The 17925-nt window shown below is 41.9% G+C and overlaps 1 protein-coding gene across 1 annotated transcript in view; it reads left to right on the top strand.

The window, feature by feature from the left end:
* Nucleotides 1–3622: 3622 nt before the first annotated feature.
* Nucleotides 3623–17925, top strand: part of TLR8 (toll like receptor 8) — a 21436-nt gene continuing 7133 nt past the window's right edge. Inside the window, exon 1 of the mRNA XM_006172017.3 lies at nucleotides 3623–3750. The gene's annotated coding sequence lies outside the window, so the exon portion shown is untranslated. The remainder of the gene's footprint in view (nucleotides 3751–17925) is intronic.

Genomic DNA, 17925 nt, shown 5'->3' with positions numbered 1-17925 from the left:
ACATCTTTTATCTATTTGTGAGACTCTTGTCTCCATGATGTAATCACCATGAACCAATCACAGCCCACTCCACCTTATTCGGGGAAACATGAATGAATTGAATTTTCACTTAATACCTTTCCAAACACACAATACAGTCAAGTCTCAACACGAGGGACATATTCAAACCATAGCAATATACATAATGACACACACATGCACGCGCACACACACACTCTGTATAACGTATATACACAAGCATGATTTATAAAATACCAATCGACCGATCTGTATTGGCTAACACTTTATGGTCTAGAGGCAGGGCAGGCAAGTCTGACTTTTTTTCAAGAAATGCTGACAAACTCTTTAGCCACAATGAGCCTTGCTGAGTCCAGTACTGGAAGTAAGTCTTGCTTACCTTTTTTATGTACTATCTTAGAAAATGTTTCAAGTGAAACAAAGAGACTGGGAGGTGCCAAATGAGATCTTTGAGCTCACAACTGGCTAGTTTTGGTTAGCACACAATCCCTGGGCAGTAGCCTCTGATATGAAAATCATTTTTCAAAATAGATACCAGGTCTTGAATTGCTGTAAGAACTGGTCATTAGAGATCAATCTAAAATGGTCACCCAAGCCATTTTGTAATCTCTGAAAGGTCTCCCTTTGTAATAAGGTTTTCCAAAGTGCATAAATACACCAAAGTGCATAAATACATGAATGTCGCGCCTGCTCACCCTGTTCTCAATGTTTTTTCCTCTTATTCAATGGGTGTAAGGCAAGATGAAACACATTAGATCCCATTCCAGACTTTATTCTTTTGGCCAAGGGGTCATCAAACTTTTCTTTTAAAGATCAGATGATAAGTATTTTAGGCTTTATAGGCCAAGAGGCACATTTCAGATATTTTTTAGCTATAATATTTACACAGGAAGATAAAAACAAATTTCCACAATTATTGTATTGATAACATTTCTAATAATGAGAAGAAAGTAATTATTTTTGGAGTTGATAACACTATGCTTAACTGAAGTTTAAAGTTAGTGTTCTTTACCATCAAATCAGGGACCAGTAGATGGCATAATGTTACTTCACTGGACTCCCATGTAGTTGACCACAGTTCGAGTCCCAGACCTGGCAGCTTAAATGTCACGCTTGATATGTATGCGTGTGTGCCCAAAATCCCAAGAGGAGAATGGAGGAGAAGGGTATTGGCTAACACTTTATGGTCTAGAGGCAGGGCATGCAAGTCTGACTTGCAGTGTGACCATTCCCCCTGGGGGGTGATTTCTTGCTTTCTGTCTCTCTGTCTCTCCTGCAAGCGCACACACCTATAGCAAAAATCTCTCTTAAAAAAACCCAAAACACACACACACACAGAGAGAGAGAGAGAGAGAGAGAGAGAGAGAGAGATCAAATCAATTGTAATTGTTTATCTTTAAAAGTTCTTTTTTCACATTGGCCCAAATTTGGCTCAGAGGTCACAGTTTGTGGAGCCCTGGTCTTAGTTAAAGTTTTTGAGGTCCTCACTATGCGATCTTAAAGTTTGATTCACTTATTAGATCAAATGAGGAAAATTAAAATTTCCAGCCTCATGGACGCTCATCATCTATTCACTCATTCATTCAATATTTATTGAGCTTATACTATATTTCAGGTGCTGGATGAGGTACAGGGACACCCAGGAGAAAGATATCCTCTTTGAGACCATAGCCTGGAGGGAACCACACCTATCCGCACTATGATGCTATCTCTGAAATGTGTGGGGAAAAGTGAAGCAATACTCATGTTATTTACCCACATCTGGGAATTATACAACAAAATATGGGTTTGTGAAATCCCAAATTGGGTAAAAATGTGTTGTAAAGTTATTTTCAAAAAGACTGCACTAGGAGCCAGCAGGTGGCATGGTGGTTAAGGCAGCTGGATCCTGAAAGAGTCCCTGACCTGGCAGTGTGATGAACATGTTGGGCACATGTGCATGCATGCCCAAAATTCCAGGAGGAGAATGGATTTTGGTATGACTACCCACGCTGAGGAGTGCTTTCTCACTTTCCTCTCTTTCTCCCAGTCTCTGTCTATCTCTGGGAAGTGCATGTGCCATATAGGGGAAAAAAAAAAAAGAATAAGCTTAAGTTTTCTCAATAAAGGGAAAAAAGTCCCATTTTCTCTCCCTCATTTCCCCTCAATCCTGCTCTCCAAAATAACTGCTATTAACGTTTTGATGAGAGAAAGTGGTCAGATATGGAGGATCTACTGCTGAGTGAAGTAAGCCAAGATATGAAAGAAATATATTACATGTATCCACTTAATATATACCGACTATCCACATTCTGTGGTAGAGATCAAAATATTGGAGGGCATAAAAGCAGTGAAAATACTTAATGATGATAAGGTAGTGTGGAGTGGGGCAGGGGAAGAGAAGAGTATGGAGAAGGATAGCAAGAGGACAAATAGAGAGGCATGACACTAGTGGGACACAGATATGGTTTATTACCTGTGGATGATGACGTGTATAATTTTCTCAACTGGGTTGGTCTGAGAAGTATTTCATATTGGGTAAAGTCTTTTTACAAGCAAAATGAGAAATAGTGATTGACTGTTCAAAAAAATAATTGGGGGAACCAGCAGTTAGCGTAATGGCTATGTCGCTGGACTCCCACGTAGTCGCCCGTGGTTCGCGTCCCGGACCTGGTGGCTTAAAACTCCCAAGATCCCGAGAGGAGAATGGAGGAGAAGGGATTGCGGCGTGACCATCCCCCCGGGGGGTGATTTCTCGCTTTCTGTCTCTAATGTCTCTCTCTTTCTGTCTGGCGAGCGCACGCACACTATAGCAAAAATCCCTCCCAAAAAAAAGAAAAGGAAAAAGAAAAAAAAGAATTGGAATAATAATAAGAATAATCAGGAAAAAATGAAAAGCTATTGGATGATGAAGATGGGGATTTTAATGTCTCTGTATTGACTGATAGGCATGGTATTCCTTATAGAAAAAGAAATGTAATACACTGTAAAGTTATATGTGATTCAATGTAATATAAAGATTCTGATAATAAATAAATAAAAACTTTAGGATATTTAAGAGTGGTACTAAAATAAGACTACTCCATCATCTTTTATATCTGAAAAGTAAAAAGCATCGTTCTGTGCAGATGGCAGTGAGAGCAGGCTGAATGAAAATGCCTCTTCTAAACTATGCGTACAACATGGAGTATCATTTAAGAAAGAGCGAAATCATCTGGCAATAGCAGTGAGACACACAAAGTATTACACTTCAAACGCTGGGGGAGAAATTTAAATCCACTAGCTCAGTGGTCAGAGGGTTCAGAATCTCATTTTTAAATAAAGCATTTTGCTTTCTAAAAATAAAAAAAGAAAACCATTTTGATGAGGATCCTGGAAGCCACTCCTCACTCCTCCCCTGGTGCACACACATATACAAACTCACAAAAAATGTATAAATTTGGCTTAGTAACCTAAGTATAACCTAAATATAACTATTTAAATAATTTTATAAATGGCTTTTTCCCCAACTTCAGTTTCAAAATTTGAAAGCAGAGTCAATAAATGATTTGGCAACAGTTAAGAAATTGCAAGTTTCCTTCTTCTCACATAAACTTCTGCAAACCACATGCTACGTTCTGCTGATGGCAAACTGGCCCATTGCAGGAAGCAGGTCAGTTTCTCTTCTCCACGCACCTACTGCATACAGGGACCAGTCTACGCTGCTGCAAGTTGCGGGGTGAGAAATTAGAAAAAAACATCAGCTGAAAAAAGGTAAGCCACTTCTATTCTTTTAGCAAAGCTTTCAAACAAAATATGTGATTTCTGACCCAGAAATCTGGGTTGGTGGCAAACGATGCAAACAAAAAAAGCCATGGTAGGGTAAATAAGTATAAGAGGGTAAAGTATCAAAGCAACTCTAAATGTAAGCAAAACAGCTTGGTATGCTCTTTAATTTGCTCATTCATTAACATAAAGTAATTAGTAAATTTTGAAAGTCAAACATAATGGCAATCTTACTCATTTAAAACAGAAAAACAAGAGAATTCCAAGTTAGAAATTGAACTAAAATATTATCCTTTGGAAATGCCAGAGACAATATTCTCTTTGGAGCAACAACGCTGGGGGCAAACGTTTTAAATCTGCTATTTCTGTAGAAAAGTACAAACTAACTTCCCTCACTTACATGAGTCAGTTGCTAGAGTTTAGTGAAGCAGAAGGTTAATAGTACTACCAGAAGCTTAAAGGTGAATATCAATTGCTATTTTTCTTGTTCAGAGTTTTAAAGGAACATGTGGCTATTTCTATAATGATTGTTCTACAATGTCTAGACATAGCAGGTCATTTACTTTTGATATTGTCAAGAACCGTCAGATTGAAAAGAAACCTTCATGATTCTTTTAAATGATATATTTTCTAGAAAATTCAATGAGATTTAAAAGCAAATTCAAAGTGTCATTTCAAGAGATTCTCATCCCAAATATACCATATATATTTTCCCACATACTTTTGTCATACTCATTTAGTGCTTTTTAAAGTCATTAGAGTCATTTTTATAACCATATAATGTATACTTGTATTTTTTTGAAGTTAATCTTTATGCCAACTTATTGTCCATTAGGGATCTTGAGTGCAAATTAATTCTGCACTTAAATTTTATGATGCTTTACAAAATGACTGTAGTTATTTTGACCCATGCAGAATGGGCCAGTTGAGTCCATGACATGCACACATGGAATTGTAGTTGAAGCAGTCCAATTTCTATTTGATATTTATAAATTGTTTTGACAGCCAATATAAGTATATTAGGAGAAAGTGGAGAATTGGATAATCAAATCAAATTAAACTTGTAAAACTGTCTACCCTGCATTCGCTGGTGGCAGATGGAGGTCAAGGCTGGGCTGACTCTGGCTTCAGAGCAGAGGATCTCAGATTGGCCACACAGTAGAATCACATTTGAGCTTGAAAGAGTTGTGAGGCCCAGGCTGAATCACGACCAATGAGATCACAATCTCTGGGTAGAGCTGGGCCTGGGCATCTGTAGCTTATTTTTTTCTCCAAGAGAGATTTTTGCAATAGGGCTCATGAACTCACCGGAGACACAGAGAGACAGAAAGCGAGAAATCACCTCCAGGGGGGATGGCCATGCTGCAATCCCTTCTCCCCCATTCTCCTTTCAGGATTTTGGGCATGCACACACACACATGCCTGTTGTAAGTTTCAAGCATCCAAATCTGGGATTTGAACCACCTTCAGCCATATGGGAGTCCAGCAACATAACCATTATGCCATCTGCTGGTCCCATCTATAGCTTTTTAAATTCCCAGTTTTCTCCCATGTGCAGCAGAGGTTAGAACACTGCCTTAGAAAAACATGTGAACAGTTTCTGATGCTTTCATTAAAGAATAGGGTCCTCTTTTAGGGATGGTGAGAAGACCCCAGGAAGACTGAAGCTTATTCATTAGCCCCTTGGTTTGATCTCAGAAAGTAAAATAAAAGTTCCAAGTAAAGGGCCAGCCCCACAGTACAGTGGCTAGCACTGTGTATTAGGAGCCAGTTCCCACATGGCCAACCCCAGACTGAAGTCCAGCCTCAGTGACTTGAAAAACATACCAGGCACTCCTACATGCCCAAAAGTCTGACAAGAAAGAGAAATGGAAGAAAAGGATTGTAACATGGTCACACCCCATTGGTATGGGAGGTACCTTCTCTTTCTCTGTCTCTGGAAAGTGCATGTGCCCTCTGGCAATAAAAAAAAATTAAAATTAAAAAATGATTTTAAAAAGCTAGAAAGCTGGGAACCAGCAGTTGGCGTAATGACTATGTCACTGGACTCCCACGTAGTTGACCGCGGTTCGAGTCCCGGACCCGGTGGCTTAAAACTCACGCTGGGCGCGTGTGCGTGCGTGCCCAAGATCCTGAGAGGAGAATGGAGGAGAAGGGACTGCTGCGTGACCATCCCCCTGGGGAGTGATTCTTTCTGTCTCTATGTCTCTCTCTGTCTGTCTGGTGAGCGCACGTGCCCTATAGCAAAAACCTCTCCAAAAAAAAAAAGTTAGAAAGCTAAGACCATTCCCTGAGGGTCAGCGTGAGCCTTGGGGCTATCCACAGTGGGGGAGGGCTGCAGGCAGGGCAGAGGCCAGGTGTGTGAGTACAGGGAGTAAGGGTGAGGGCAGTCGATGGAGTTCATCCTCTTCCTTCAATCACTACTTTCATATAATAGTCCTAAATACTACACAGAATTTATGAGAGAGAAAAGGCAGTCCTGTGGAAAAACCCAGATCCCCTAGAGTATCAGGGTATGCCTTGAAAGGAAAGCTATCATTGCTCTTAGTCTTTGAAACTAAGCTGAATATTACTTGTAAGTGCATCTTAGTGTCCCACAGAGGGGAACATCATTCCAGTGGAACATATTTTGAATTCAACTAAGTTGAATTAAATGGAATTGAATAATTTGTTATTTTTAAACTATTAGCCCTGATTTATGACTATTTGAGGCTCTAAAGACAGAGGACATTTAAATCTGTGGTTGTGGATCAACATTAGCAAATAGAGGTTGTGCTGACTTTTCAGATGGTACAAAGAGCTGCTTGTTGGTGCACACGTCAAAAATCAGTGGACTTCCTGTTGTTCTACAGAATGACAGAGAACCTGGAGGTTCTCTGTGGTAGCACTTGGTGCAGGAAGGCGAGGGGAAAAGTCTGCCTCTCGCGTTTGAATCCTGGAGGTTTCCAGGTTGGCTACAAAGTCTGCTGACAAATGAAACCAGATCATTGCCAACCAGCTCCTTGGTTCCAGGCCTGATTTGTTAAGTGTTCTGTAGATCTGGGCTCAGCTTCAGCTCTGACCTACTTGTGACAAGTGACCTTGGGTCAATTAACCTCTCTATGCTTCAGGTCTGTTGGCAAATTATGGTGCATGATAAGCCCCCACTTTGTTGATTTTTACGGGATTCAGTGAGAAAATACATGACTTGTGCTCACTCTGTTTTGGCCTCATGGTAAAACACTCAACAAACGCTTTGTTCCATATTTCCCAGGATCCAGAGAGCATAATTTTTCATGTTTTTATAGATATGAAATCAGGATCTGTCTCTTCACTGATTGATACATTTAATGTGGTTGTGTTTTCTTTTATCTTCCAAAGCTGTTGGTGAATCCATCAAATTTCCAATGGGTAAATTAAAATAAGTATTTATTAATTGTAAATTTCATCTAACATGACAAACCTTACCTGCATAACCATCTCTTAATAATCCGCTTTCTAAATGAATCAGTCATCAACATTATCAACTGCAAATGAGTCAGAATTCATTAAAAATTAGAAATATTTCCAGTTTGGCAAAAATTCAGTGATGGTTGAATCCTACATTATAACAAAACAGCTAAGTAATTCAGTTGGAGGGAGGATTAATCATTAGGTCTTCTTGACACGTTAGTGTTAGAGGGCTCACCAGGACCCATCTGATGCAGGAGTGCCACTGGCAAGATCGTCTGAGGTAAATCATATCTCGTCAAAGAAAAATCCGGTTGACCCTGAAGGAAACCTTTGAAGGTGAAGGGAGGGTCATTGTTACCAAATAGCTTCCTGAAGCCCCAGAAAGGACCATGGAAAGATAAAGTGTTTAGTTCAGGCTGGCAGCTTGCGGCCCCAGACAATCTTCACCACAGATGGGGTAGGGTTTATTGGAGCCTCTTCTTGGAGTGCCAGTGCCTTCGTGCCTGAACATCTGCCCACCCTGCAGCCCTTTCCCACTGCAAGGTCTGCAGGTGGCCCCTCGGATCATTCAAACTGGAGTTTGAATGGGAGTGAGTTTTCACTGGGGCAGGTTTTCTCAGCTTTTCTCGAACCATGCTGGTCTTTTTAAAATGTGTGTTTTGTTGCTGGAGAGAACTGGAAGAAAAAGGATTGTGACATGACCAGGTCGTTTGGTCGGTCTGTCTGTCTGCCTGCCTTTCTCCCTCTCTCATAAACTGGTGCCCTTTAGCATGAAAGAAAGAAAGAAAGAAAGAAAGAAAGAAAGAAAGAAAGAAAGAAAGAAAGAAAGAAAGAAAGAAAGAAAGAAAGAAAGAAAGAAAGAGAAAAAAACAGAAAAGAGAAAGAAAGAAAGAAAAAAGAAAAAAGAAAAAGGAAGTGTCATGGTGGTTAAGGCGTTGGACTCCCACATAGCTGACCACAGTACAAGTCCCAGACCCAGTGCTTAAAAATCACCCCAGGGCATGTGCACGTGTGCCCCAAATCGGGGGTGGAGAATGAAGGAGAAGAGATTGCAGCATGGCCATCCCCCCGGGTGGTGATTTCTCGCTTTCCCTGTCTGTCTGTCTCTGGCATGCACACACACCCTATGCAAAAATCTTAAAAAAAAAAAAAAAAGGAAGAAAAATGTTTGTTGTTCATTGAGGTCCATTCTGAGAAGGGAGATTTGAGAGAGAACTGGCGAGTCATATGATACGGACTTGATGAAAGAATAGATCGTGCATAGAAAAGAGAAAACCCTTGTGAAATTGTTTCCTCTAAAACAACCACTGCGTTTGGCAGTGAGAGGGGGAAGTTAAGCAACTTTCTTTTTCTTCTGCTGCTGCTCTTTTTTTGCCATAGGGCGGGCACCACCACGCTCTGCTGCTCTTTTTTATTTTGTTGTTTTGTTTTGGTGCTTTTTTTTTTTTTAATTGTGGTTGCTGTTGTTGTTCATGGTTCACCTGCTTTCTTTAAAGAAATGAATTCTGTGTTTTCTCTGGGTGCCCTACAGCAACCCAGAGACAGACCTAGACCACACTGACCGGTCATCCTCAATGGGATGGTCTACCAGTAAGCTTGTGGCACATCCAGTCAAAGAACCTTCCCTTGCAGCCTGAACTCACTCCAGCAGCAGGTCACTCCCCAAAACTTTTTTTTCCATGGTTTTGCCATAAGGTGCATATGCTTGCTGGAGAGAGACAGAGAGAGACAGAGAGAGGGAAGCTGAGAAATCACCCCCCGGGGGGATGGCCACACCGCAAACCCTTCTCCATTCTCCTCTAGGAATTTGGGGCACACATGCACATGTGCCTGGAGTGAGTTTTAAGCCACCAGTCTGGGATTCAAACTGCAGTCGGCCATGTGGGAGTCCAGCACCTTAACTACCATGCCACCTGCTGGCCCTGAACAACTCTTATTTACCTACTCTCTTTCTTATTCATTTCCTAGGGCCACTGGAACAAAATGCCACACACTTGATGGCTCGAAACAACAGCAACTTATTCTCTCACAATTCTGGAAGCCAGAAGTCCAAAAACAATGTGTCATGAGCAGGGCTGGTTCCTTCTCCCAGGCTCAGAGGGAAATTTTGTTTCTTGCCCCTCTAGCAGCTTCTGTGGTGGCCAACAACTTCTGTTCCTTGGCTTGCCATGACATGTCTGTGGTTTCTGCCTCTGTCCTCATGTGGCCTTTCCTGTGTGTCAGTGTCCAAATTCCCCTCTTCTTATAGAGAGATCAGTCATTGGATTAGGGCCCTCTTAATTTAGTATAATCCCATTTTAACTCAATTGCATCTGCAAAATCTAAATAAGGTCTCATTCACAGGTACCAGAGGTTAGGCTTCAATTTGTCTTTTGAGGAGATGCCATCCAACTGTGACATTCTCCTTTCTGGACCCTCTATTCTGCCAATTCTACCCAAGCCTGGTCCTTCCCTTAATCAGCTCTCAATCTAGCACTGATCTTACTTCTGGTGAGTATCTCCCCCTTAATTTAACTAGTCCCCTGGGCCTGGGTTGAGCCCATTACACCATCATTGACAACCAGAAGAGACTTCTCTTTAGGTACAAAAGGCACAGGGCCTACGCACCATGATACTCGAAGCAAAGGTTTTCATTTATTTTGAAATCAGGAAAATAATGGTATCTTTATACCAATGCAGTTGTAAGACATAATTCTTACTATGTTTTTATGGAGGAAGGAAGGGGCCCATGAAGGTCAAAGTGTCTCAGGTCCATGAAAGTCTAACTTAGCCCTATTGACAACCATCTTCTGGGTTCTCACTTAGTGGCTATGCTAAGGCAGATTCAAGAATTGCTAATGTGTCCCTGGTGAAGGAGATATAAGTTTTGATCCACGATCCCTTATCTGAAACCTATGGGCCAGAATTGTGTCAAAATTCATGATTCTTATTTTAGCAAGATGAGATGGTACATATATATTACAGGTGACTCCCAGTGTTTCTAGGGCTCACCCATTGGGGCTTCACCCACATGGATATTTCTACAGTGAACAAGGAACATCCATAATAAAGTAGATAAATAAAGATTATAGTAGTTTTGGGTCAGTTCAGATTGGGTTTTGCTGCTCCCAAACAAACCAAAACTTTTTGGTGTTGAGACCTTTTAGGATTTCAGAATTGCAGAAAGAGGATTCCAAATCTGTACAAGATAGAACCAGCAATAAGAAAGTAAACCATAGGGGTCAGCAGGTGGTGTGGTGGTTGGGGTGCTGGATTCCCAAATGGCTGACCACCGTTTGAGTTCTGGACCTGGCGGCTTACTTTCTCACTTTCCCTTTCTCTCTCCATCTCTCTCTGGTCAAATTAAATAATAATAATAATAATAATAATAAATAAAGTTAAATATGTAAATATTTCTTAAAAAAAAAAGTAAACCCTAAACCACTGTCCTGGGAGCCAGAACTGATTCCATCAATTTGTTGCTCCTCTCTGATTTTTCTCTTTTTGCTTGTTACCACTTCTATTTTTCTTTTTGTTCTTTTTTTTATGATTATTTTATTTAACTTTATTTATTATTATTATCACTTTTTCTTTCTTTTGGGGAGTAGTTTTTGCTATAGGGCGCGTGCACTCGCTAGAAAGATAGGGAGACACAAAGAGACAGAAAGTGAGAAATCACCCCCAGGGGGGATGACCACGCTGCAATCCCTTCTTCTCCATTCTCCTCTCAGGATCTTGGGCATGCACATACCTGCACCCAGTGTGAGTTTAAGCCATCAGGTCTGGGACTTGAACCACAGTCGACTACATGGGAGTCCAGCAACATAGCCATTACGCTAACTGCTGGTCCCTATTATCACTTTTTCAATTGGACCAGAGAAATACAGAGAGAGAGACAGAGGGAAAGTAAGAAAGCAAGCTTCCAGATTGGGGACTCAAAATGCAGTCAGCCATGTGGGAGTCCAGTGACCCAACCACTATGCCACCTGCTGGCCCCACCACCTCTGTTTTTCACACTAGTGACTGGTACTGTCCATTTCACATCAGGAGTAGAGCATCATGTTGGCCCCACAGGCCAGGGGTGAAAGGAGTTGGACCCCATATGATCAATCACAATTTGAATCCATTTCTCCCTTTCCCTCACTCTCCCGCTCTCTGGTGAGCACATGCACCATCTGGCAATTAAAAAAAAAAAAGTGCTGTGACAAGGAGTTGAGTAGAACCTGCAATTGCAAGGACAAGGCTTCCCAACATGGGAGTCTCACCATGGGGTGAGTGGGGCGAGTGGGGTGAGTGGCATGAGCAGGAGTGAGTTGACTTGTTGGTTGGGCTGTGCCCTGGGTACTCTGCAGACCTTTTCTACTGGGCCAGGGTGAAGGAAAGTGAGTGAGGCACTCGCTTTGGGTGCAAAATTTAGGAAGGTGGCACCAAAGAAGTCAGTAATTAAGGTAAATAATATTTTATGCCATTTTTAAAGTGTATTTATTTCTTCCATGAGAGATGGAGACCGAGAGAACAGGCATCCCCAACAGAGTTCTTACACTGTAGTACACCCAGAGCCTCAGCAAGGATCAAAGGCGTAGGCCCAGCATTCTCAGGAAGGTCCCTTGATGAGAACTCAGGACCTTTCCCATGTGGGGTCTTGTTGCGTTACCACTGCACACGACCTGACCTCTAAGTTATACACACACACACACACACACACACACACACACACACACGAACCACCACACCACCAGCTCACCTGTGGGTTTCATTTTTTTAAAAAATCAGCAAACTACAGCCCTCAAACCAGTTGCCTATTTTAGTAAATAGAGTTTCACTGGGAGGCTGGCAAATGGCGTGGTGGTTAAGGCACTGGATTCCCACATGGCAGACCATGGTTCAAGTCTTGGTCCTGGTGGCTTGCATTCTCTTTCTTCTCTCTCTTTCTCTGTGTGTCTCTATCTGGTCAAATTAAAATAAATGAATATATAAATAAAATCAAATAAATAATTATTTAAAAAATAGAGTTTCACTGGAACCGGAGCTGAGATGAGAGAGAAATAAGTGCACCAGTGTCTTGCAAGTGCAAGGCCAGATCCTGTGTTTAAAATGTTGGTCTTTCATTCATCATGGATTTTAATTTTTTAATGAGTATTCGCCTTGATTTTCAGTGCCCTTTGGCACTCAGGGCATGAACCTCACAAGCCCTACCCTGGTTCCAGCTCTCCTACTGAGCCAGTGCCCTGCCTGGGTACTAGAGTGAGATGTGCATAAGCCAGATGGACGTCAGTTCCCAGAGCCAAGGCAAGGAAGAGGATGGGGTCTCACACTCCACAGACGACAGTCCTGTCGCCGTCATGTTTTCTCTATGGCAGTTGACCACTGCATCCACTGGTGCTCAGGACTCTTGGATTCCACATTTCAGGATAGTAAATCTCAGGGAGGGGCTCCGGAGGGGTCTAATTTCTCTTGCAGACTTAGTCAATCCACCCTCCTGCCCCAGCTGGCATACCAATTTGTGCGGTGCTTGCTGCCTCCAGTTCCCATGTTGACCAAGGATTCTGTGATGCCGACTGACATTCCTGCCTTAGGCTCCTACCAGCTTTCTCTGCTCTGCTCTGCTACCTACCACGCATCCATCCACTTTGCAGCTTCCCAAACTTGATCATTTCTTGTTTGTGGCTGTCTTCTCTTACATCTTCTCTGATTTTGTAGGGTTCTGTTCTTTTATATCACTTTAATGGGAGCATGCAACTGCCAGGTTCAATCAACATAAGTCAGAAGTCTCCCTCTCCCATCCTCTATTTTCTTTACATAGTTGCACGGTTTTCCCCTTTTACTTGCAGAGTTGCCATTTTTCTATTTGCAGAGTGCCATGTCTTGCTTTCCCTCTCTCTCTCTCTTTTTTTTTTTTTTTGCATAGTTGCCCTTTTATTTATATAATTCTGCTTTTTTTCTTTCTTATTTGCAGTTGCCATTTCTCTTTCTCGTTTTTTCCCACATAGTTGTCATTTCTCTCTCTCTTTCTCTCTCTCTCTCTGCCTCCCCCCCGCCACCTTTACATAGTTGCCATTTCTCTCCTGCCAAGCTGGATGTTTTTTAGCAACTAGTCCTGCCCTAATGAAGGTGAATTCTCCTTGGCACCTTCTCACTTCATCTGAGATCAGACTCCCCTTTGGGAGCTACAACTTTGGGTAATCAGAGGCATGGGCGCTAGCGAGAGGAAGAACTTGACCAAGGAGGTACAGCTCTTTCTCGGTCTTTGGGCCCTGCTCTGACTGCTAAGATCCAGTCGGTGGGTGTAAGCTGGGCCTCACTCTCAAGGGTGTTAGGAGGCAGCACTCCATGGACATCAGCCGAGGACCCTGGGAAATGAGCAGTAGTGAGCCCCTCGGCTTCTGAGGGCGCCTGCATGGAATATAGGAATTTGTACCAACAGGGTTTTCTCCTCAACTTCTTTGCTAGCTACCTGCTCACTATTTCTGCTCCTCCTACTCATACAATTTCAAATTCAGATTATTTGGAATTAATTAATCAGTTTGTTTTCTTACCTTGGCACTTTTTTTCAGGCATTAGGAACCTCAAGATCTTTACTCCAAAGTCTCCTGTGGAGTGTTCTGATCATTTCTATCATCCATTATCTACTTTAAGTTGTCTAGACTCTGGGAGACTCTTCATCCTGAACCTAGTGAGGTTCCAAAGCTGTTCTCCTGGTCTCTAGCGGCCCCTAGCGATTTTTCTCGGCAATTGTTCTGCTTTGTGCGTGAGAGTTGCATCTGTAGTTAGATACTGGGGCCTTAACCTTTAGGCTAGTGAGGCCACACAGGATAGTCTCTGCCCTCTGGACCTGCCCAAGTGTCCACATAAAATGTCTCGCCTAGCAATAACGCTCATTTAGCAGGTGAAGGGAAGGGTCTAGAATATGACCTCACCCTGACATGTCCATGTACCTTTGTAAGCATTAATTTTTCCTAATCTATAGTTAAAAATGATAATAGGGATCTAAAAAACACTACCACCACCAGATGATCAAGGTCCACATCAACAGTGAAAGTCATGTTGATAGCATGAACCGTTGGTCTGATGTGACCAGAATGGTACTTTGCCTCTGTGATCTTTCCCCCCAAAGCCCATAACCCCGTCTAATGACAAAAACATCAGGTGAGTCCTAGTTGAAGAACATTCTACATAACCACCTCCCTTTCCATCTTTACTTTTCTCCACAATACTTTCTACCACACTGTCTTTCGATGCAAGCTCCAAATGGGAAGGTATTTTAACCTCTTTTGTTTATTGTTGTATCCCTAGCTTCAAAACAGTTCCTAAAATAAAATCTATGCTCAATAAATATTTGTTGACTGAATGATCAAAGTAGAAGTGCCTTCTTCTTTTTTTTTTTTAAACAGAGAGTGTGTGTGCTTGCCAGAGTGACAAAGAGAGAAAGAGAGGGAGAAAGCATGCCTCCCGTGGGGTGTGATCATGCTGCATTACTCTCCTCCATTTCTCCATCCCTTCACCCATCAGGATGATGGGCACACATGTACCCAGCATGTTTTGCAAGCCTTTTGGGACTGGGGTTCAAACCACAGTAGGCCATCTGGGATACGACTTCTTTAATCTTTAGGCTACAGGTCTGGCTCCCTTTTCATATGTTGAGAAACTATTCATTTCCTTTTAATGTGAACTGTCTGTTAATATATTTTTGTTTATTTGTTATTAGGTTGTCTTCTCGTTAATTCATAAAAAGTCTTTACATATTAAATATATCATGTTTAGTATTACATAGAAATATTAAATGTATGTATAATAATGTGTAATACCTATTGACTAGGTATTAATTACTAACAGATTAATGAAATAGAGCAGTCTAGAAGTAAGTCCAAATGGGAAAGTTTAGTATATGATATAGGGAGCTTATCAAAGCAGTGGGCAAAAATGTCAAAACAATTCCAGTAGGATATTCAAACATAAGAAAGTAAAATAATAAAATTACTAGGAAACCAATGAGAACATTGTTTTTTATAGAACTAAATTGTGGAAGGTCCTTTATGCCTTATACTGCTCTGGGTGATCTCATTCATACCATGGCTTCAACTGCCATGACTCCCAAATTTATTCTTCTATTAGAACTCTCCTCTGAGCTTCAGACCCACATATACAACTGCCTACTAGACATCTCCACTTAAACATCACAAACTCAACTCAAAATCAGTACGCCCAACTTAATTATTAATATCCTCTTTTCTCCCCTCCCCCAATCTTCTTTCTCAGTGAATAGCACCCTCATCCAACCAGACACACAGACCAGGAAACTGGAAGTCATTCTCAGTGACTCCCTTTCCCTTCTAATCCCCTTTTATATGTCCACTGCTGTCTAGATTTACCTCCTAAGTATCTCTCGAATCCATTTCTATCTCCATTGCCACCAACCTAGACCAAACTATCATCAGCTCACGCCTGAAGTTCTGTACCCTCTTGCCAAATCAATCTTAAGCATGGTAGCACTCTGCTTAAAACCTTCAAAGGCTTGTGTTGCTCCTCAGACAAAGATCAAAATTCACTCTTGGTGGGAGGAAATTGGAGAGAGATTTATTGTTCAAAGTATAAAATTTCAGTTAGACAAGAGAAATAAGTTTAAGAGATCGACTGTGAAGCATAATGACCATAGTTAAGTAATGTACACTTGAAGGTTGCTAAGAGAGTAGATTTTTAAGTGATCTCACCATAAAAATTAATTAATTAGCTAATTAATGAATTAAAATAAAAAGGTAAGTATGAGCCTGCTCTATGGCCTAGTGGTTAAGGGAGCTAGATCCTACATGGTCAACTAAGTGGTTTGAATCCTGGCCCTGGAGGCATGAAAAACACACCAGGCACATAAGCATGTGTGTCCAAAGTCTTGACAGGATGGAGAAATGGAAGAAAGAGGATTACAGCTTGATCACATCCCATTGGGGTGCTTTCTCCCTCTCCCTCTCTTCCTCTTTCTCTCTGTGGTGAGCACATGTGCCCTCAGGCAATATTTTTAAAATGATAAGTATGTGGGTGATACATGGTTATTTTTTAATTTATTTAGTTTTAGAGGTTTTTTCCTTAGTCTGTGTGTGCTCACCAGAGAGAGAGAGAGACAGACAGAGACAGAGATACAGAGAAAGGGAAAGTAAGAAATCACCCTCAGGGGGGATGGCCATACCACAATCTCTCCTCCTCTACTTTCCTCCTGGGATTTTGGGTTCACATGTGCATGTGCTTGGTGTGATTTTCAAGCTGCTGGGTCTGGGACTTGAACTGCAGTCAACCATGTGGGAGTCCAGAGCTTTATCCACCATGCTACCTGCTGGCCCATGGCTTCCTCTTAGTTCCTTACATTTACATGCTCATCAAGGTGAAGAGGAAAGGACCATCTCCATTGGCACAGCAATAATATGCTGCTTAAAGAAGCCAGATCCTATTCAGTAACTAGTTTGAATCCCTGGCCTGGTCAGCCTGAAATGTGCTAGACATACACACAAGTGCCCAGGATCTGATGAGCATTAAGAAGGGGATCACAGCATGGCCTGGATTTATAGAGGGTGTTTTCCTCTTGCCCTTTCTCACTCTCATTTGTGCTATATCATGAATAAAGGGGAAAAAAAGAGAAAGGTGAGAACTGAATCATGTCCATTGGACATGGTGACAAGGAGACTCTGAGAACCTCTGCAGTACCTCTACTAGTTACCTCCTCTGTGCCCTTCTAACCCTCTTGGCCCTAGCTCTTACTCTGGGTCCTCTGCTGCAAGCAGTTCTGTGCAGGATTAAATCAGTTTTGAGAACATAAAAACTGATGTCTCTTGTCTTGGGCCTATACCATGTCTCTCTTGATTCCTGTCCCAGGGCTTTTCTGAAGACACAACATGGGAAACTCACAGGAATATACTCAGGCCTTTGCATATGCTGTCTCCTTTGCCTAGAACATTCCTTTGACCTCTTTATTGTGCCTTATAACTGTGCCTACTTAACCTTTTTTTTTTTTAGAGAGAGAGAGAGAGAGAGCGATTTTTGCAATAGTGTATGCTCACCAGAAAGACAGAGAGGACAGAGAGACAGAAAGTGAGAAATCACCTCTCAAGGGGATGGCCACACCTCAATCCCTTCTTCTCCATTCTCCTCTCAGAATCTTGGTCACACAATGCGCCTGGCATGAGTTTTAAGCCACTGGGTCCACAACTTGAACCGCAGTCTACTATGTGGGAGTCCAGCAATGTAACCATTACACTATCTGCTGGTCCTGTGCCTACTCAATCTTACAATCACAATGCAGACTTCGCTTCCTCTGGGCTGTCTTCCTCAGCTTCCATGAATAGGTCAAATCCCCCACTTTTAGGCTCTGGCAGTATATATACTTCACCACTGCTGAAATATTGTAATGTTGTCATGTTTAACTTGTTTCTGTTGTACCCACTAGCCTGTGAGCTAACTTATAAATTATGAGTGTAACCAATTAGATTCTCCAGGTCACCCACTAGCTAAGAAAAACAGGGAAGAAGAGTGGGAAAGTGACTTTCTTTTCCTTTTCTTTTTGTATTTAAAATTTTTGCCAGAGGACATAGGTTTTTGCCAGAGAGAGGGCAAGTGAGAAAACACCCACCATGGGGCATGGTTGTGCTGCAATCCCTTCTCCTCTATTTCTCCCTCCTTTCAGAATTTTGAGCATAGCACACACATGCCCATTGTGTTTTTCAAGCTGCCAGTCCAGGACTTGAATGATGCAGTTGGCCACCTGGGATC

This window comes from Tupaia chinensis, unplaced genomic scaffold (genome assembly GCF_000334495.1).
Source record: "Tupaia chinensis unplaced genomic scaffold, TupChi_1.0 Scaffold150243_1, whole genome shotgun sequence".
NCBI classification, from domain to species: Eukaryota; Metazoa; Chordata; class Mammalia; order Scandentia; family Tupaiidae; genus Tupaia; species Tupaia belangeri.
Note: the sequence above shows the minus strand (reverse complement) of the source record. Positions and strands in the feature narration are given on the sequence as shown.